At 59.0% G+C, this 21,504-nt stretch overlaps 1 protein-coding gene across 3 annotated transcripts in view; it reads right to left on the bottom strand.

Annotated features, from left to right (window-relative positions):
- Positions 1 to 765, bottom strand: part of LOC136379790 (fibulin-2-like) — a 104,310-nt gene extending 103,545 nt beyond the window's left edge. For all 3 annotated transcript variants that reach the window (XM_066347352.1, XM_066347353.1, XM_066347350.1), the window contains exon 1: positions 696 to 765. The gene's annotated coding sequence lies outside the window, so the exon portion shown is untranslated. The remainder of the gene's footprint in view (positions 1 to 695) is intronic.
- Between the last annotated feature and the right edge of the window lie 20,739 nt (positions 766 to 21,504).

Below are 21,504 nucleotides of genomic sequence, written 5' to 3'. Positions count from 1 at the left end.
GAGACACGTGTGTGACATGTGAGACATGCATGTGGGCCGGCCCCATGTGTGGCAGACGGCGAGTGCGTGTTAGAGATGCACACGGTTCACAGAAACACAACTGTTGAGTCAAGAGGCTCGTGTGTCTGAGAAGCCCGTGTGCAAGGCACGCCTGTAGGAGGCAAGTGTGCACAAGAGGGCGGGGCGTGAGGTGAGTGTGAGAGAGGACTGGGTCGGGGAGGGGGGACTGCTGAGCGCGGGGCTGGGAGACCCGCGGACCGGGTGCGCCGGGCACAGGGTGCAGAACTTCTGCGGGTTCCCGGGTGAGTCCGCGTGCGGCGGGGAGCGCGCCTGGGGGCCGGGGTAGGGGTGATCCAGGATGTGTGAGGCAGGGTGTGCCCGATCTGGGGTTCCAGTCTTCCCCCGCAGGACGAGGGACACCCGGCCTCGCACCGGGGGGGGCAGTAAGGGGCAGTGGGACCGGCTGGGAGTGGGGGCGACGGCGGGACCTGGCGGATGGGGGGGGACCTTACCGGGAGCCCGCTCCCCTGCAAGGCGTCGGCCTCGCGCTGCGCAGCGGCACCTCCCCGCGGTGGGACAAGGGCGCGCGGGGCGCCGAGCCGTCGGGGCACCGAGCGCTCCAGGCACCGAGCGGCGGCGGGCGAGGGCGCGGCGCGAAGGCCGCGGATCCCGGGTGGGGGGCCGAGTGCACTCACCGTGGGGCGCTGCGCACGTCCGTCCGTCGGCGCGTCCGTCTGCGGGCCGTCGGCGCCTCCGGAGCTCGTGCGCCCGGCCTGTGCGCGGCGCGAGGCGGGGCGGCGGCGAGGGGCGGGCCGCAGCCGCTCCCGGCCCCTCGCCTGCCTCCGCCTCCAGGGCGGGGTCTGCGCCGGCGGGCGGCTGGTGGGCAGCCCGGTGCCGCTCCCTCCGAGCGCGGTGGGCCCGCGAGGCCAGGAGACCGCCATGCCGGGCACCTCGCCCCCTCCCCAGACCAGTCTGAACTCTGTGCCCCGGGTCCGGCGCTGTTGCCCTCAGCCGTGGGGCTTTGTCCCGGCCGCCTCGGCCAGCGCCAGCTTCAGTGTCCCCACATGGAAGATGGACTCAGAAATCGGCCGCTCCGGGAGGACTCGCGGGTCCCCGGTGCAGCTCTGCAAAGAGGCCGGCCAGTGTGAAAGGGTTGTGGGCAGGCCCGGCTTGGCCCCAGCCTCCAGATCGGATCCAGGGGTCCCCACACCTCGCCAAGGCCCTACTGGCACTTGATACTGCTGCCACAGGCCCAGTGGGCACCCCGCTTTGAACCTGTCTAGGTTTATCATTTTCCTCAGCCCACAGGTAGCAGCCTGTGACCTCAGCCAAGGCCTTGACCTCTCTGAGCCCAACCTTTACTTCTCGTGAAAGGGTCAATCCCTGGGTGTTGATGGGGAGACAGAGAACCCCACGTCATGCCCTCGACACAGGGGCACAGGGCCCACCCATCTGGTGGCAAACACCCTGCAAGTTGTAAACTCAACACATCAATCACTGTGACTCTGACCCCCACAGTCCAGGCAAGGTGGACCTCCCATGGCCAGCTACCCACTCACCCCACTTGGCAGACTGGGCGTCTGTGCCTGTAAGAGGCCCTGTGAGGAGCAGGCATTTGGCAAAGGATGGCATCTCGGGTTCTCCCCCCTCCCCCCCACCAGGGCCTCAAAACCCCACAACAAAACCCAGCATTGCCAGATCGGAGCCAACTTTGTCCCAAAAGCAGCCCAAGAGACAGAGCCATTGCCCCCCCACACACACACACACTGGGCCCTAAAGGCCTGGACTCTGGCCCAGGGACCTGTCTCCCTCTCTCACTGTCGACTTAAGAGTCCTGGAGGCCAGTGGGGCCCAGAGAGCATCAGGATCCTGGAATTCTGTCCTTCCGTCTGCCTGCCAGTCACTCTTTGTCTCTTCTTATTGAAGTGAAATTCCTGTAGTGTCAAATTCAGCATTGTGTGAGCCTGCCGTTCGGGCCAGACAGGACATCCACAGCTTTCTCTCTTGTCCTCTCTGTCTCCCTCTCTCCCCCTACCCCTCTTCTCCCCCCCTCCCTCTCACTGTGCTTCTTACTCTCCCCTCCTGTCTCCCCCTCTGGGTCTCTCTTGTCCTGAGTGTCTCCCTCTCTCCCCCCACCCCTCTTCTCCCCCTCTCCCTCTCACTGTGCTTCTTACTCTCCCCTCCTGTCTCCCCCTCTGGGTCTCTCTTGTCCTCTCTGAGTGTCTCCCTCTCTCTCCCCACCCCTCTTCTCCCCCCCTCCCTCCCTCCCTCTCACTGTGCTTCTTACTCTCCCCTCCTGTCTCCCCCTTTGGGTCTCTCTTGTCCTCTCTGAGTGTCTCCCTCTCTCTCCCCTCTTCTCCCCCCCCTCCCTCCCTCTCACTGTGCTTCTTACTCTCCCCTCCTGTCTCCCCCTTTGGGTCTCTCTTGTCCTGAGTGTCTCCCTCTCTCCCCACCCCTCTTCTCCCCCCCCCTCCCTCTCACTGTGCTTCTTACTCTCCCCTCCTGTCTCCCCCTCTGGGTCTCTCTTGTCCTCTCTGAGTGTCTCCCTCTCTCTCCCCACCCCTCTTCTCCCCCCCTCCCTCCCTCCCTCTCACTGTGCTTCTTACTCTCCCCTCCTGTCTCCCCCTTTGGGTCTCTCTTGTCCTGAGTGTCTCCCTCTCTCCCCCTACCCCTCTTCTCCCCCCCCCCTCCCTATCACTGCGCTTCTTACTCTCCCCTCCTGTCTCCCCCTTTGGGTCTCTCCCAGTTTTTCTGTGGATCTGTCCCTCCATTTCATTCTGTCCTTGATCTCTGACTGTCCCTGAATCGCTCAGTCCTGGGGCCACTTTCTCCAGGACCAGAGGCCTAGACCAGGTCCTCTGAGACCTCAGGACCTCCAGGACCCTTTCCCATCCCTGCTAGAAGACACATGGCCCCGGGGTTGCTGCCTCACATCTGGGCAGCAGCCGTGGGCCCCGGGTGTGCCCGTCCCAGGGGCCTCCCTATAGCCCCGGGACACAGGGGAGGCTCCCAGCAAGCTCAGAAAGGAGGGAAGCCTCTTTCTTGCTCAGCACCACACAGCTGGGAGCCGATGAAGCCAGGAAACGCCCAGGGGCTCAGACAGGGCTGGTCACAGAGGAGCCGGGAGGGGACGCAGGGGCCCAAGCCTGGACTGGGAACCTGGGTCCCGCCTGCCCCAGCTTTCTGCCTACCCCCCCCCCGGGTCCTGTGCTGTCGGGTCCCCTTTCCCCTGGCAGAGCTGGTGTTCCCTCAGGGCCGATGCCCACGCTGTGCCCTCCGCCTGCCCGGAGGGCCCTTCCCCTGGACCCGCACAGGTGGCTCACCCTTCCCCTGAGATACAGCTGAGCAGTCACCACCCCAGCGAGCCCGAGCTGAGACCCCAGCAGAGGCAGCAACCGGTCCACCCTCTCTGCTTGCCGAGTGTTTGTCACTAGCTGATGCTTCATGCATGTGTCAGTGACTGTGAGGGGGACAGCCTGTGACTTCCAGGTGAGCCCTGTGACCTTGGGCTAGTGACTTCTGTGAATGTTTTTGTTTTAGATTTTATTTATTCATTTTAGAGAGAGGAGAGAGAGAGACACACACACACACAGAGGGAGAAGAGGGGAGGAGCAGGAAGCATCAACTCCCATATGTGCCTTGACCTCGCAAGCCCGGGGTTTCAAACCGGTGACCTCAGCGTTCCAAGTCGATGCTTTTATCCACTGCGCCACCACAGGTCTTGGCCTAGTAACTTCTGGACCATGATTTTCTCAGCTGTGAAATGGAGGTGATGACATCGGGGCCTGCTGGATGGGCTGTGGGGGAGATGACATGATATCAAACGTATCACTCATGTGAACGTGGACGCAAGGCGTGTGCCCAATGGAGACATGATGAGTGGGTGAGTGACAGAGTGACCCCTTCTGTCAGCAGGCAGATAGAAGCCCCCTGCCTCCCTCACCTGGTCATCTCCCTGCCCTGCTCTGTCCTCCCTTCCCTGCAGCTGGGGGAAGGGCAGTAGGCGGAGACTTGGCCTCACCTCGCAGCCCGCTTTCCAGGAGATGAAGTGGAGACACTCCACACTCCACCAGCCTTCTGTTATCTGAGCCGGAGAGGCAGCCGGCTGAGGCCGCCATCCCCCCCCCCCCCCCGGGAGCCCTGCCAGGGCCGTTATCGCGGGCGGAGCGCACCTCACCCACCAGGAATTTGGGGCCCGGATCTGGCTGAGACACAGTTGGAGGAAGTTTCAGGCTGATAAGTCTGAGTCAGAATGCTCAGAGTGGGCGCAAAGCTCTCCACATCAGTGACGATCTCGCCAGCGCCCCGGGCATGGTGGCGCCAGGGCTGGGGGGCACGGCTCACCTGCACCGCTTGCCCCCCCCCGCCCCCAGGCGGGAAGGAGAACACTCACGGGGCTTTTGGGTCTGGGTAGCCCTGGGCATCCTCTCTGGGCAGCCTTGGGGAGGTCACTGCACCTGCCCGGGCATCTGAGAATCGAGAGTTAACAGTAACAATGACACCACACGAGAGTAACTTGGGGGTTAGAAGCACACCTCTGCAGCCAGGTAGCCTTGCTTTAGAGAGAGCCGTATTCCTCACCACCCCCCACACTCAGCAGGCGGCTCCAGTCCTCTGGCCTCTGGCCTCCTCTAGAGAGTGGTTCCTGCCCCCGGGGGTTGTTCTGAAGATGTCGAGAGCACAAGCCCTCGGTCTAGTTGTTATGGTTCGCTGCACCCAGACCACCCCCCCACGTGAGCCAGCAGCAGCACCCACAGTCTCCCCGCACACCTGGGTGCAGACAGCATGCCTCGCATGATGGACTGGGACTCCCCACCAGAACTTCTCCTACAACCGTCTCGCCTCCGAGGGCCGACACGACACCCCTTCCTCCAGAGCAGGCTGGGCACCGGGCACCCTTCGTAGCTCTCGCCTCCCATTGTGCGTCTGTCGCAGACACAATGACTGGACAGTGTGGGGGAGGGGGCAGCTGTCTGGCCCCGGCTGCAAAGAGACAATGTCTGGACCCAGCAAGACTCCAGGGTAGCCCACAGATATGAGAAGGACAGCCCCAGATGGTGGGCAGTGATGGTCAAGCCGCGCCGTGGCACGACCTGCCTCCTGCTTCTCGACCGAACCCCAGGGGGACCACCCAGACCCAGGCTTGCAACATGGCCACTCTTGACAGCCACCTGGGACTTTTTTTTTGAAACACCAACGTCTACACTCTACTCTGGAACAATCACACATGGGTCTCCACAGGGCACAGATGGGCATTCCTATATTTTTTTAAAGCCCCAGGTAACTGTCAGATGCTGCCCAGTTTGGAGAAGTCTTCTTCAGGACCCTCCCCCTGTTCTTCCAGCTGTGCCCCCCCCCATAGGCGGAGGAGTCTGTGAGACGGAGGGGGGGGACGTGTGCCCACCTGGAGCTCATGCTCTCTCAGGCCAGTCCCTGGACTTCCCTCCAGCGGAAGAAAAAAGGGCTCTATGATGAAGGAAGCATGTTCAGTGCCTCCAGGTAACCTCACAGGGCGATCTGGTCCCAAATGCCCCCGGGGGCAGGTCACGGAGGGCAGCCACAACCCAGGCCCATAAGTTGTTCAGTGAAGGGCTTATCTGTGCCTAAGCTTGGCCATGTCTCTGTGCATCTCAGTGAACACACCTTTGAAAGGCTTCTTTTCGAGATCCCTGACAAGCATAACCACCCTCAAGGAAGCACACAATCTTGTTATTGTTTTTTCATTGATATTAAAGAGCTAGAGAGAGAAAGAGAGAGAGAGAGAGAGAGAGAAGCATTCATTTGTTGTTCTACTTAATTGTGCATTCATTGATTCCCATATGTGCCCTGACCGGGGATCGAACCTGCAACCTTGGTGTTTCAGGATGATGCCCTAACCGACTGAGCCAATGGGCCAGGGTTGAAAGCACCTAGTCTCACTGGCTATCCTGTAATCCAGTCCCTGCCCTGCTTTCCGCCGCCTCCATGCTGTCTTCCTGAGTCCCCCCTGAATCCCAAACGCATCAGAGAAACGGCAGACTCTCAGTGTGGGGAGCATTCGAGACCTTGCTCCTCAGGGTGTCCTGTCAGCACTCGGCTGACATAAACCTACAAATATCCTTTACAGGTTCGGACATTTCTTACACTGACGCTGCTCAGATGCCCTGAGCCCCAGGGTCTAAGCAGGCCTCTCCCCGCTGTCACTGCCCCCAGCAGTGGGCTGCATACCGATGGACACACCCCAGGCCTGAGGCCAAGGGAACAGCTGGCCAGTGGGGAGAACGGGGTTCAGACTATGGGTCCCGCCTCTCCTGCCCGTACCCCTCAGCGCCCTGCTCCTCAGCCCAACCGGAAGCCGATTAGACATCCGGAACTCCCCCCCGCCCCGCGCCTGCGCACCTACCGTGAACGCTGTACCCCCTGGGGCAGAAACTCCAGTCACCCCCACTCTGCGGGTCAGGAAAGTCACTACAGAACTTGACCCAGACCCGTGTCGGCCTGGCTAAAGACATCCTCCCACTCTCCCTAGCAGCCAGGTAGGACCATGAACGTTTAAGGCCATCGAGCAGGAGCAGAAGCGATGGAGTCCGCCCCGCCCCACTGGCGACCACGAGGACCCGGCGGTGGACACCGAGCTGGAGTGGACACTGAGCTGGAGTGGACACTGAGCTGGAGTGGCCACCGGGCTGGAGTGGCCACCGAGCTGGAGTGGACACCGAGCTGGAGTGGACACCAAGCTGGAGTGGACACCGAGCTGGAGTGGCCACCGAGCTGGAGTGGACACCGGGCTGGAGTGGACACTGAGCTGGAGTGGCCACCGAGCTGGAGTGGACACCAAGCTGGAGTGGACACCAAGCTGGAGTGGACACCGGGCTGGAGTGGCCACCTTGTGTGCGCGTGGGTGGGAGGAGTCCGCGAGCAACACGGAGCCCTCGAACCTGGCTTGGACCTTCCCGTGAAAGAGAAATAAGCTCTCAAATACGCTAAGCTGTTGTCCTTTGGGGTCTCTTTGTTACAGCAGCTGACCACTGGCCTCTTCAGTAGCCGCCTCGAAGGGTCTGCTGGGCAGCCTGGCACCCCACCTGCCCGGGAGTCACGGTTCAGAGCCGTGGGAGAGGCTGGCGTGGTCGGCAGCTGTGGCTCGTCCCACCCCTGCGCCCGGCTGCAGCCGCCAGCCCGAGTCTCCGCTGCAGAGCCCCCTCTCCATTCCAGCTTCAGGAGGCTCCTTCCACGGAGCTCAGCCTCCCCCCTGCTGGGTGGGCACCTGGCCCAGGTTTGATCCGCGAGAGTGTTCCGTCCAGAGAAGGGCTTGTGACTGAGGGGAGGGACCCCTTGTTTAATGCTCACTGTTCCTGCTGCCTGTGGCACATAGGCACGCACGCACGCACGCATGCACACGCACACATGCACACACACCCGCTTAGGAAAACCTGTGGAGAATGAAGCGGGTTCTGAGGACGGCAGGGCAGGGTGGGTGGAGGCCCCGGGGGAGGAGAGCGAGGAGGAGAGGGGACTTTCTGATGACACGGCCTGTGAGCACCTGATGATAGCTCCGCTGAACGCCGCCCTGCCCCCTGGATCTTTCAGTTACAAGGGTCAGTAAATAAAGCCCCTCCGGGGCTTCGGCCAATTCCAAGCTGGAGTTTTATTACTCACACCCAAGTCTCCGCTAATCTGTTTCATTGATGACGGGCAACAGTGTTACCTCCCAAGTCTGGAGCCTGCACGTCCCAGGCCCTCTTCGGACGCGGGGGTTCGGTATTGGGGGGTCAGCATTGTATGATGCTCAGACTCTCCCCAAAAGGGCTTTGCCTTAAATAAGTGAGACCGTGATTGGCATGAGGAGGAATAAACTGGGTGTGTTTTTTTCACCATACACTGTGTGCCTAGCATTTTAATAGGCACCCTACATCGATTAATCCATTTAATTCTCACCATGAGGCGCTAGGTGTTTTGTCACCGTTTGACAGACAAAGAAACTGAGGCTCAGGGGCGCAGAGGGCCTCAGCCCCGGGGGGCGTGACTGCAGAGCGTGCCCGCCTCCCCCCCCCCCCCCCCCCCCCCCCCCCGCACAGGAGGAAGTGGAGCTCGTCCCGGAGGCAGGGGCCCCCTCCCCATCCGCAGGGCTGTGCAGAGGGGCCCAGCCCCCTCGGCAGATGGTTGGAGGGGCTGGAGCCCAGGGAGTGGGGTGTGTGGAGAGGGAGGTAGAGGGAAACCGTCACAGTTTTGTTGGGGTTTTTTTTTCACGCCAGGGTTTCTCCACACTCGCCCAAGCTGTCTGCTGATTCCGGGAGAGCCGCCCGGCCTGATGCCGCCCATCTGGGAGTGATTAGCTCCCTACCTCCTATGGCCCCACAGATTTCGTGACTCACCCCCAGCCCCTCTCTCCGGCTGTGATGAAATTTCTGGCACTTCAGAAGGGTTCTGATCACCCTGGACAAGACTTGGCCCAGCCTAGCTGTTTGGTCCCGCTTTCCTGGCAGAGGGGGGTGAGCAAGGGGGTGGGGGGCAGGGGTGCTGAGCTCAGGGACTGGGCTGGGAAACTAGGCTGAAGGATCTCAGAGCCCCTTCCCTGGGGAGCCGTCCAGCGTCCAGCGTGGGAAGCGATTTGCCTCTGGCCACAGGGAGAAGCCCCAAGGAGCTGAAAGCAAGGGCTCCCCAGGACAGCTGAAAGATGGGGCGGGGCCGGTCCCAGCAAGGTTCTTGTCCACACTGAGCCTCCGTTTCCCCATCCTGTGAAATGGGAGAGGCTGACACTGATTTTAAGGCATCAGTTAGGAAATAACAATAGTAAAACATTCAACACCAGCAAAGCGACCTTCACGAAAGCATCTCTTCCAGCCACTCCTGTCCTGCAGGGATTGTCAGCCTGAGAAACACTCAAAGCCGTCAGAATTTTCATGAGTTTATTTGAGCCAGACTGACAACAACTGCCCAGAAGCAAAGTCTCTCAATGGATTGAGAAAAATGCTCCAAAAAAAAAAATGGCGTTTTCACCTCTCGTGTAAGACGTCAGAATCAAAGGGGAGGACAGGAGGAGGTGACATGAAATCCACTGGTGACAGATGAGGGAGGTGGGAAAAGGCAACGGGGAGGGGAAATCTCTGGGACTGGATAAAAAGTGAACTGTATAGAGACACAGATTCCTTTCCCATTGGTGGTTATGGGAGAGTTAACAAGGTAACAGTAACTTGTGGAGTTTTGAGAGGTTCTGTGGTCTGCTCCCGCGGGAGACAGTGTCTTCTGAAAGATTACTTTTACATTCCAAAGGCATGTTATTGTAGATGTTAAAGGTATATGTTATCATCGCTACAAAGACCACAGACAGGCTCAGTTAAGGTCAGCATGGACCACTGTGAGAGAAAAGTACTGGCCCAGGACAGGACTCCCCACCAGGAACTGCTTTTAGTCAGAAAGTGTTCACGTCAGGCCGCTACGCGTGGTTACTTTGGGTCTCTGAGTGTGCAAGTCCACCGTGCAGGCGCCTCTGAGCTCGTCAGGGGCAGCACGTGGCCCCTTTTTCATCCACAGTGTACATACACGCACAAATGTATTTATGTATGCTCCCAATTAAATTCTAATAAACACTCTTTCTGCTACATTTTTTTGAGATCTATACTGGCTATTTTTCTTTTTCTTTTTAATTTAGTTGAGAGGAGAGAAGATAGTGAGGCAGTCTCCAGCAACCCTGTTGGGGGCTGATGTTCGAGTACCAAGCTATTTTTAGTACCTGAGGCTGACGCTTGACCAATAGAGCCACTGGCTGCAGAAAGGGAAGAGAGAGAGAAGGAAGAGAAGGATGGGGAGAGAAGCAGATGGTCGCTTCTCATGTGTGCCCCTGACCAGGAATCAAACACAGGACATCCATACACCGGGCTGACACTCTGTCCACTGAGCCCACTGGCCAGGGCCATTTTCTTCCTTAATGGCTGCACCAGTTTACATTCTCACCAGCAGTGAATGAGGGTTTCTTTTTCTCCACAGCCTCTCCAACTCTTATTACCTGTCTTGTTGATAATAGTCAGTCTCACAGGTGTGAGGTGGTATCTCATTGCAGTTTTAATTAGCATTTATCAAATAGCTAGTGAAGATGAGCATCTTTTTCATATATCTTTCCATATATCTGTTGGCCATTTGTATTTCCTCTTGGGAGAAGTGTCTGTTCAGATCCTCTCCCCATTTTTTAATTGGATTGTTTGCCTGTTTATTGTGGAGTTTTGTGAGTTCTTTATATGTGTTGGACATTAACTCCTTATCAGCACTCTTGTCTGTGAATATATCATCTCCCATTTGGTTGGCTACCATTTTGTTTTGTTATGAGTTTCCCATTCTTTTTTCAATCATTCCTTCCTTCCATCCATCCATCCATCCATCCGTCCATCCGTCCTTCATTTATCGCTGTCCTCGAATCCAACCCCAAGGTCTCTGGCTACCCCACCCCACACCGCCTTGTTATGAGGCAGGAATGTACAGTAATTTCTGGAAGCACCCCCTTCTAAGAATGTGGGATGGAAAAACACACCTCTGTTTAAATAACAAACTTCAGCTTCTGAGGCTCCAAATAGCTCTGGGTTACCTGACAAAGCTCTACCCAACCAGTCCTGGAGAGCTGAGGATTTTAGGATGATGATGATTAAGGTGGGATGAGATGCTCCAAGCAGCAGGGTGACTGTCCTCCCTCTAGATCTTCCACCTGAAGCTCAGTTCCATCCCCGCCCAAACCTCCCAACCAAGAACAGAGCACAGTGGAAATATCCAAACTTTCAGAGAATTTTTTTATGAGTTTATTTTAGCTAAACCGAGGATATATGCCCAGGGAGCAGGATCTCAAAAGTTCTGGAGAATGACAGTTTTGCAGTTTCTTTTATGCATTTGGAATTAAGGAGGGCATATGAGGAAGATGACATGGAAGTGGGAGAAGGCAAGATCGAATTATAGGATCATTAAGCTTATGTCTTGTACACTTTAAAAGGTGTTATTAGAAGGAGAGGTCAAGCAAAATAGAGACAGACTCACGCACAGGCAGCGGGCTGACAGCTGTAGGGGCGGAAGCTGAGGATGAGGTGGAGGGATGGAGCAAAAAAGGACAAAAGAAAGAAAGAAAAAAAACTCATGGCCTGACCAGGCGGTGGCACAGTGGATAGAGCATCGATCTGGGATGGTGAGCACCCAGGTTCGAAACCCCAAGGTTGCTAGCATGAGTGGGAGCTGATCCGGTTTGGGCACGGGGTCGCCGGCTGGAGCGTGGGATCATAGACACGACCCCATGGTCGCTGGCTTGAAGCCCAAAGGTCACTGGCTTGAGCAAGGGGTCACTGGCTCAGCTGGAGCCCCCCCTCCAGTCAAGGCATGTATGAGAAGCAATCAATGAACAACGAAGGTGCCACCACTATGAGTGGATGCTTCTCATCTCTCTCCCTTCCTGTCTGTCTGTCTCTATCTGTTCCACTCTGTGTCTCGCTAAAAATTAAACACGCAAACAAACAAACAGACAGAACACTCATGACAAGGACAACAGTGTGGTGATTGGCGGGGGGGAGTTGGGGGGGAGGTAGAGGAAAGGGTGGGGGATACATGGTAGTGGACGAAGACCTGACCTGGGAGGGTGACCACACAGCACGGTGTACAGAGATCTATTGTAGAACTGGGCCCCTGAGACCTGTGTAATCATCTTATCCAGGGTCACCCCAATAAATTCAATTTAAACAAACAAAAACGGACAGGGCTCAGCTTAGGGAAAAGATAAGCTTTCCAGTAAAGAAGTTCCATGCCCAGGGCATGACTACCCACTGTGACCTGCCCAGTGAGGAGTTTGTGATCGGATCACCCTGTGAGACACCCCTTTCATTTCCATTCTCACTGCGAATGCCGTTCCAGAGACCCCGGATTCCCCCGGTGCACAGGGGGCTGCGGGCTCCCTGTCGTCCTGGCCGGAGCTGTTTGGAAACGTGCCGCGTTCCGGGACTCTTCCTCCCCAGCCCCCCTTCCTCCCTCTGCCCTGTCCCGAGTGTCTGGGCCGCCCGGCTCTGGCCTCTTCCTGCCTCCCGGCTCCCTTCCCCTCTGATCTCCTGGCGTATCTAATCCCAACTTGGCAGAGTTAGTTCGGGCTTCTTGGCAGACCCAGACGGGCATCGTGATACAGATGGCAGCTGAAACAGTCCTCGCTGTGGTGTACAGTTTATGAAGCTACAGTGTAACCCCCCTCTTGCATCCTTGCCACCATACTGGAGATTAGATACTATGTACCCCATTTCACAGCTGAGGTCTCTCTGCTTCACCAGGCAGCTTGTGTGGGTCCCCTGTCCCCACCCCACACCACCCCCAACTCTTCAGGGTCCACGTCCCAGTCCAAAGCATTGGCCTCAGGGGCCCCGGCTCAGCAAGCAGTGTTTTCTTCAAACTCGGAGGCCCTTGGGCCCCACTGGGTAAAAGCAAGACAAGCAGACCGAGCCCAGAACCCCGTTCCCGGGGCAGAAGGAGCCCAGGCCCGCCCGGCTCCGCTGAGCCCGGAGGAAGGGGTCCGGTCGGGAGTCCAGCCCTGGGGAGAGGCGGGTGAGCAGCCCTTCCATTCCCAGAGGCGGCTCTACGTGTTGAGAGAAAAGAGCTGTTCACACAGAGCGGGGCCTCCCTTCTCGGGTTCTGGCCCTTCCCTCTGACCGTCCTGACGGTGCCGCTCACCCTCGGCCAGGGCCCCCGCTGCCCTGTGGCCAGCTCCCCCTGTGGCCAGCTCGCCCTGTGGCCAGCTCCCCCTGTGGCCAGCTCCCCCTGTGGCTCTCCCAGGGCGGGGCCAGGGCCGAGCACGTGACCTCAGCCTCCTCTGCACGTGCCAACCTGAACTTCAGGTAACGTGACCCGAGCTGGAGGCCGTTACTTGGGAGTGACCGCAGGGTCCCTCAGCGGCCCAGCCAAGCATGCAGCGCAGCCTCTCTGACCCCACCGGGTGAGGGACTCATCGCAGGCAGGCTGGCCCGTCTGCGCCGAGCGGCCCTCTGGTCTCTTTCCAGCCCGCCCAGCTCTCCCGGGAGCCTGCCTCCACCTCCCACCATGGTCACAGCCCTGACCACCACTCCCCGTGACCCCTGTTGTCACGTGGCCTCCGCACCCATCCCTCCATCCACCCACCCGTGCAGGGACAATGCGGTCACAAGCCCAGGCCCGAGCAGGCCACCTGGGTCTGCGTTGTAGCCCTGCCACATACCCGCAGGGCTGGTCTTCTCGGTGCCCAGGTAACACAGCTGCGGCCTCAGCGAGCCCTGGCAAGGGTTGGGTGAGCGGGGTTCCCAGGTGCTTGAGAGGTGGCGGCTCGCGCAGGGTGCGCACTTAGTGACTATCGGCTAACATCACTCGCTCAACCAACCTTTCCAGGGGGACCCTCTACTCCGCGCCTGGCAGGGCGCGCGTCCCGCTGGGGGGCCCAGCAGGAGGGCGGAGCCCCCTCCGCCCACGTGAGGAGGGCGGAGCCCCCTCCGCCCACGTGAGGAGGGCGGAGCCCCCTCCGCCCACGTGAGGAGGGCGGAGCCCCCTCCGCCCACGTGAGGAGGGCGGAGCCCCCTCCGCCCACGTGAGGAGGGCGGAGCCCCCTCCGCCCACGTGAGGAGGGCGGAGCCCCCTCCGCCCACGTGAGGAGGGCGGAGCCCCCTCCGCCCACGTGAGGAGGGCGGAGCCCCCTCCGCCCACGTGAGGAGGGCGGAGCCCCCTCCGCCCACGTGAGGAGGGCGGAGCCCCCTCCGCCCACGTGAGGAGGGCGGAGCCCCCTCCGCCCACGTGAGGAGGGCGGAGCCCCCTCCGCCCACGTGAGGAGGGCGGAGCCCCCTCCGCCCACGTGAGGAGGGCGGAGCCCCCTCCGCCCACGTGGAGCCCACACTCGAACAGGAAACAGAAAGAAACTGAAAGCAAGCAGTCAGAGCTGCCCCCCGAGAGACAGTTTGGGGAGGCAGTGCGGGGCGGTGGTCAGCCTGTGGAGGCCGGGGCCAGAACGCCTGGGGTGCTAGCAGCATGATGACTCCAAGGCGCTCCGGACCCCGCTGGGCCTCGCCTCCTTCTCGACAATGTCGTGGGGACAGTCGTGCCTGCCTCGTTGGGTTTCCTGAGGAATGAGCGAGGGACAGGCGGGAAGGAATTCTGCAGGGATGGCCTGACACACAGGAAGTCCGTAAGGAAAGGAAGTTAGTGCCCGGGAAGCTGAGGAGTCCGCTGAAGGAAGGGGCCAGGGAAGAGAGGACCCGGGGCCGTGGTGGGTGCAGGAAGAATTTGGTGTTGATTCTGAGAGCTATGGGAGCTATGGCAGGATTTTAACAGAGGAGGCTGGTCCTAGAGTCCAGGCGGGGATGACGCAGTTTGGACAAGGGTGGCAGCGTGGGGATGTGGTAGGATTAGAGCAGGGGTCCCCAAACTACGGCTCGCGGGCCGCATGCGGCCCCCTGAGGCCATTTATCCGGCCCGCCGCACTTCTGGAAGGGGCACCTCTTTCTTTGGTGGTCAGTGAGAGGAGCATAGTTCCCATTGAAATACTGGTCAGTTTGTTGATTTAAATTTATTTGTTCTTTATTTTAAATATTGTATTCCCATTTTGTTTTTTTACTTTAAAATAAGATATGTTGGCTCAGCGGTAGAGCGTCGGCCTAGCGTGCGGAGGACCCGGGTTCGATTCCCGGCCAGGGCACACAGGAGAAGCGCCCATTTGCTTCTCCACCCCTCCGCCGCGCTTTCCTCTCTGTCTCTCTCTTCCCCTCCCGCAGCCAAGGCTCCATTGGAGCAAGGATGGCCCGGGCGCTGGGGATGGCTCCTTGGCCTCTGCCCCAGGCGCTAGAGTGGCTCTGGTCGCAGCATGGCGACGCCCAGGATGGGCAGAGCATCGCCCCCTGGTGGGCGTGCCGGGTGGATCCCGGTCGGGCGCATGCGGGAGTCTGACTGTCTCTCCCCGTTTCCAGCTTCAGAAAAATGAAAAGAAAAATAAATAAATAAATAAATAAATAATAAAATAAGATATGTGCAGTGTGCATAGGGATTTGTTCATAGTTTTTTTTATAGTCCAGCCCTCAACAGTCTGAGGGACAGTGAACTGGCCCCCTGTGTAAAAAGTTTGGGGACCCCTGGATTAGAGGGACACCGAGCAGAGACACTGCGAGGACTGGTGTGATGTTGGCAGCCAGGGGTGACTCCCTCGTTTCTGGCTCAGGGGGTGTTACTGATGCATTGGGAAGAAGAGCAGGTCTGGCCTTTCTGATGCAAGTCACAGAAAGCTTGACTCAAAGAGGCTTAAGCCACAAAAGAGAGAGAGTGAATCCATCGTGACAGAGTAGAGGAGAGAGGTGGACTACAGGCAGAGCTGGATCTAGGCGCTCAAATGTCTCCAAGAACACGTTTCTCCCCCTTTGTCCCTCAGGTCTCCTCCCCGCCCTTCCATTGTCCATCAAAGCACCTCTTCTGATGACCAAAGTCCCCTGAGCTCCAACCCACAACCCTTCACCTCCAGACAAAATGAAGCACCTGTCCACCGCTCCGATGTTTCTCTCTGATTGTCAAGGTGCCCGGGCCTGACCCAGGCCACTTCAGCAAGGGGAATGGGCTGGCTGCTCAGCCTAGGTTGTATGTATGCTCTCCCAAAAGCTGGATGGGATGGGGTGAACCTCTAAATGGAAATGGGGGGCTGTAGGCAGAGGATGGAGAGAAATCCGTGAACGTCCACAACAGGGCAAGTGAGTTTGCAGCCCTGGGTTTGAAGTCAACTTCTTCTACACCAGATCCAGACACTGCCAGATAGTAGCACACATTTAAACACACACACACACACACACACACACACACACACACACACACCATATTCTCTGTGAAATCCCAAACAGGCACAAGGGAACTTCATCGAGCTTGTCAGTGATTGGCTCTCAGCTAAGAATGCCCCAGCCAGTCCAGCCCATGAGAACCCAGAAATTCCCAGCTCTCACTCTGACATTGACTCGGAGGCCAGGAGGCCAGCGGACCAGACGCCCGGTCTGATGGGAAAGTCGTTGCCTGGGGTTAGTGAGTAATCACACAACAAGCAGATTACACCCATTGCAAAAATGTGAAGCCAGGAGGAGAGGCCGTGACCGGGGCCCAGTGACCGGAGCCCAGTGACCGGTTCTGTTAGAACCGTGTGTGGAAATACCAGAAAACGGGTCCGGGAAAGGCAGAGGCCACTCCGTGCAGAAATCCTCAGTTTCCTTAAACGCACGACCCGCTCTGTGATGCACCCCCAGGCTGTTACGTAGTCTGAGCTGTTTTTTGAACTGGATGCAAACAGACATCCCCGTCGCGTCCCCCACGGCGTGGATGAGAGCGCCCCGTGGTGTCCCCCGGCAGGAATAATGGCCCCCTGACTGACTCCAGCACGACGTAGAGCTGTAGGTGTCCTGGTGCTCCCCTTCCTCGTACAAATAATGCTGCTGTGCGTCTCCCGGTGACATTTGTATCCGTTCCTGAGGATGAGCATCCAGGAGGCGGGGGAGGGGGGAGGGGTGCTGAGTCACAGGGTTGCGGGCGTTCAAGTTGACGGCTCCTGCTGAACTGGGATTGCAGAGTGTGTACCTGCGAGCGTTCCCTCCAGCGGCTGGTGAGGGCTGGCCCTCCTCGCTCACCGCTGTTAACAGGCCTCCTTGATGCAGAACGGCGTCGGCTCGGCGTGGTTGCAGCTGACGGCGTCCCCTGTGTCACGCACAGGGACCAGCTGGACGTGCCTTCCTTGGCCACCTGCATTTCCTCTCTTGTGAAACTTCTGCTCTGTCCTCTGCCCTTGTTTTTTTCTTCTTCGCAACCACTAGCCTGGCCGTGTGACTCTGCCTCATAGCCCCTTCTGTGGGGCTCCCCTGGGGGCCTCAGAGCACAGCCCACACCCCTGGGCCTGGCCTGCGAGTCCGAGTCTGACAGTGGTTTGGCTTCGGTCTGAACCTCTGTTCAATGGGAGCATCTTTCCTGACTCCCTCCTCTCACAAGCTCCCCTCCCCTCCGCGCCCACCGCGCTTCCCCCAACTTGCTCGCCCACATCCTGCTCTGGGCCACCTTCCAGCTCCTGCCTGTGCTGTGGTACCTGCCAGTAAAACCCCTCTTCTCCCCACTGACTCCACCTCCTTGCCTGGACGCTTCTTTCTCAGCTTGCAGGTCTCAGCCAAAATGTCACTTCCTCCAGGGAGACCTCCCGGTTTCTCCCCATGCAGACTGCAGGGCCCACGTGCCCGTGCGCTCTGTCTCAGGGCACTGCTCCTGCGCCATGACGGTCAGCAGGCTCATCAGCCGTTGCCAGTGGACAGTTGGGTCTATGAGGACCAAGACCATGGCTGTTCTGTTCACACTCACATTCCTGTGGCCAGGAATGTGTCTGCACAGGCCCCTCCCCTAAGCCTCTGTGGGAGGGTGGGGTAGACAGAGGGGTGGACAGAGGCAAGTGGGGCCTTTACAGCACTCACTGTGCTTTCGGGGACCCCCTCCCCAGCACATTCTTTGCTCCAGCCCAGACCCGGGGAGGGACGCAGGGCTCACACTAGGGTAGAGTGGGGGGGGCACTGCACTGGCGGGTCAGGGAGCCGGGTTCGAGTCCTGCCTCCACTGCCAACAGACCGAGATCTCCGGACGAGCCTCTGTCCTCTCTGCCTTGGTCCCCCATCTAACAGAGGGAGCCCCGGCCTTTCCCCCGCAAGGCCAGCCTGCGATCTGACCCGCAATTCAGGCCCCGGGAGCGGGCGGACCCCGAGCCAGACAAAGGGGCCTTGTTCCCAGGGCATCCGTGGCTCTGACTGAACAAAACAACATGCCGGCTGGCTCCGGTGGGGGTGGGGGGGCAGCCTCTCTCCCCGTCCAGGCCCCACCCAGACGCCGGATGCCAGAGGCTCCCTGGGAAGAATGCTCTCCTTCTCCTGCCCCCGCCCCCCCCCCCAGCTGCACCAGGCCTTCATCGGAGCCTCCCCTGGGGCTGAGGCAGCCAGTCGAAGCCTGTGCCCCTCTTGCCCTGTGCCAGGCTCACGTCACCCTCCAGGCGGGCATGGCCACCAGCCCATTTAACAGACGAGGAGCTTGGGAGCCTTGGAGGTCATGGTCATGAGCCCTCAGACTCAGCCAGGAGGGCCAGGGGCTGGACCGCTCACGGGCAGCCGACTCCACTAAAGCCGTGCCCTGAGTCTCCCCACCGGACACGCCACAGAGCCTTCAGAATTCAGTTCTGGGGGGCAGGGGTTCCTTCTTCACCAAACCTCCCCCGGGCCTTCCCACGAGAAGGCGGAGCTCCGTGCAGGCTGCCCTTGGTGACAAGACAATGGACTGGGGCAGATGTCATCACCTGCCCTGCCGGACAGGTTCAAGGGGAGGAGCAGGCTCAGCTCATCCCCGCTTCGCATTGGGACCGCCGAGCTCCTCCCCAGGGCCCCCCCGCCAGCGTGAGCAGCAGCGACAACCAGGAGCGGAGAAATCTGGCTTCAGTCCCCATCCGGCCCCCTGCAAGCCGTTTGTCCTCTAGGGCAAGAGACTCCCCTCGCGAAGCTGCCCGTGAACCGTGAGTGGAGCCTACGGGGTGGACAGAAGAACAAGGCGCATGTGAACGACCCACACGCCCCTGGGTTTGTTCGAGGGGGAAGATGGGACCGTCAGGTGGGGACAAGGGAATGAAGCGCTGTCCTTCTGGCCCACGGCAGGCGGGAGTTTCACAAGGTACAGCCATTCCAGAAAACCACTGGGTGACACAGACTAATTCATGCCAAATACGTGCTTCTACGATGAGCAGAAATTCCACCCCCAGATTCCTACTTGAGAGGGGAGGAGCCTGTGCCCTCCAGAAGCCTGGACACGCTGGTCCCCAAACCCCTCCAACTAGAAACCAGTGCAGAACTAACTCACGTGCGTGGAGGGGTGGGGAGGGTGTCATGGACCCCCCGCGTCGTCGCTGAGCTCTGCACAGCAGGGAAGACGAAACATTGTGGCCACGCGGAGACAGCTCACAAGCACAGCCACATGCACGCAGCTCACAAGCTCAGCTCTGAGCCGCAGGGGGAGAAGAGGCACAGAAGGTGGCGCACATATGAGTCCAATTTTTACAAACTTCTAGAACAAGCAGAACCAATCTGTGCGTCTAGGAGTTAGGAGCGGCCCTCTCGGGGCGGCTGTGATCAGACTGGGGCCCCGAAAACTTTCAGGGGACCAGTCAGGTTCTGTTTCTCTTTTTTTTGCTAAAGAGAGAGAGAGACAGGAAGGGAGCTAGGGAGATGAGAAGCATCAATTCCTCGTTGCGGCACCTCAGTTGTTCATTGATTGCTTTCTCATATGTGCCTTGACGGAGAGGGGGGGCTCCAGCTGAGCCAGTGACCCCTTGCTCAAGCCAGCGACCTTGGGCTCAAGCCAGCGACCCTGCACTCAAGATGGTGAGCCCATGCTCAAGTCAGCGACCTCGAGGTTTTGAACCTGGGTCCTCAGAATCCCAGTCCTACACTCTATCCAATACGCCACTGCCTGGTCAGGTTCAATCAATAAGAATAATAATAAAATATATATATATAGCTTGATCAGGCGGTGGTGCAATGGATAGAGCATCGGACTGGGACGTGGAGGACCCAAGTTTGAAACCCCAAGGTCGCCAGCTTGAGCACGGGCTCATCTGGTTAGAGCAAGGCTCACCAGCTTGAGCCCAGGGTCGCTGGCTTGAGCAAGGGGTCATTTGGTCTGCTGTAGCCCTCCCCCCACCCCGGTCAAAGCACATATGAGAAAGCAATCAATGAACAGCTAAGGGTGCTGCAACAAAGAATTGATGCTTCTCATCTCTCTCCCTCCTTCCTGTCTGTCCCTCTCTGTGTCTCTTTCTGTCCCTGTCACACACACACACCAAAAAAATACAGTATATCACATGCAACTATTGATACAATTTATCCAGAAATGCATGTTTGGCTTAACCCTGGAGGAGCACAGTGTTCGGTTCACCGCATTGAGAAATGAAAGGAGGGTACCATTCAATCATCTCATTAGGTACAGAAAAAAAATGTGTTTGATAAAGCCAACATCTCTCAAACCAGGAGTCAAAAGGAACTTCCTTTTCTTTCCTTTCTTTCTTTCTTTTAAGATTTCATTTATTGATTTAGAGAGAGAGAACGGGGGGAGGGTGGCAGGAATACGACCTTCACAAGATGTGAGCCAAGGGTCAAGGTCAATACAGATCTTTTCGCACAACTGGATCGAGCTGTAACTCGTACACCATACAGTTAACCCATTTACAGTGTGCGTAGTTCCCTGGTTCTTAGTATATTTACAAGGTCACACAACCATCACGATTAAGTATTATCACCTCTCAAAGCAAAACCCCATGCCCGGGAGCAGTTGGTACCTGCTTCCTCCCTCCCCCAGCCCCCCCCCCCCCCCCAATCACAATCTACTTTCTGTTGTGGAGGATGAGCCAGCCCTGGTGACCTTTTATTACAGAGAATTCCCAGCGGAGGTGCAGAGCAGGGTGGGACGCCCCCACCCTGTGCATGCGCGCCACGGGGGGCCCTGTGGGGCCCAGACAGGGTGCTGGCACAGGGCCCTGCCCGGTCTCCAGGGCCGACTGTCAGCTGCCCCCACCCCCACTAAAATTCTGGCCAGGGTTCAGGCAGCATTATCTCCAGACCGATGCCCTCCCTGGGGAGCCGTCCAGGCAGGAAGGAATGTCCTGCAGGCAGGGCCTCCCTAAGGGGAAAGAGTCCCCACGTGGGCAGCGGGCCACTCACCTGCCCGCTCAGCCTCCCCTGCTCTTGGTCTGGGAAGCCCCTCCATCCAATAGGAAGTTCCAGGACCAGCCAGGAGAGAGCTGCAGTTGGGGAGGCAGAGGCCCAGAGGAGCCGGGGACGCTGTCCACATCTCCACAGAGCTCGGGCCGCAAAGGGCCGGACACTTGTCCAAGACTCCGAGGCCGTCTCAGCCCCCCTGCCCGGGGTGGGGTGCGTGGAGGGGCGTGGGGGCTTGGGGGGGGCTGGGAGGCTGAAGACCGTCCCAGTGAGCTCCACGGCCTCATTTGTCCCCATGTCCTCATGAGATTTTCAGAACAGTCCGACCCTGGTGCTACAGCACCCGAGGACAGGACCCCGGCACACTGGGGACAGGGTGTGGGAGAGAGAAAGGTCACCCGGCCCCCGACCCCCACCCTGAGGCCCGAATCCACTGTCGAGGGAAGAAGGGACTTGGGGTCAAGGCCACTGAACACACTGTGGCCCAGGCTTCTCATCTAGGAGGCAGCCCCTCCAGGACCCCTGGGGAGGGGAAGCATCTCTCCTGAGGACGACTGGGAGCCGCGGGCCAGTGCCGGGAAGACCCTGAGCGCGGGCAGCCGCGCCCCTCGCCCAGCCCCGTGCGCCAGCTGTGTCTGACAGGCTCCAGGGCGGGCTGAGCTCTGGCCTTGGTCTGGGAGGCCGTGGGCAGGGGCTTGCTCGGTCCAGCCAGCTCTCCCGGGGCTGCAGCCCTGGCCCCCCGGAACCCTGGTCCCAGGCCCAGGCGCCTGATCTCGGCCCCCTGGCTCTCAACAGGTGCCACCTCCTGCGC

This window comes from Saccopteryx leptura, chromosome 8 (genome assembly GCF_036850995.1).
Source record: "Saccopteryx leptura isolate mSacLep1 chromosome 8, mSacLep1_pri_phased_curated, whole genome shotgun sequence".
Classification (NCBI taxonomy): domain Eukaryota; kingdom Metazoa; phylum Chordata; class Mammalia; order Chiroptera; family Emballonuridae; genus Saccopteryx; species Saccopteryx leptura.
The sequence above is the reverse complement of the archived record's forward strand: the minus strand, read 5'-3'. Positions and strand labels throughout refer to the sequence as shown.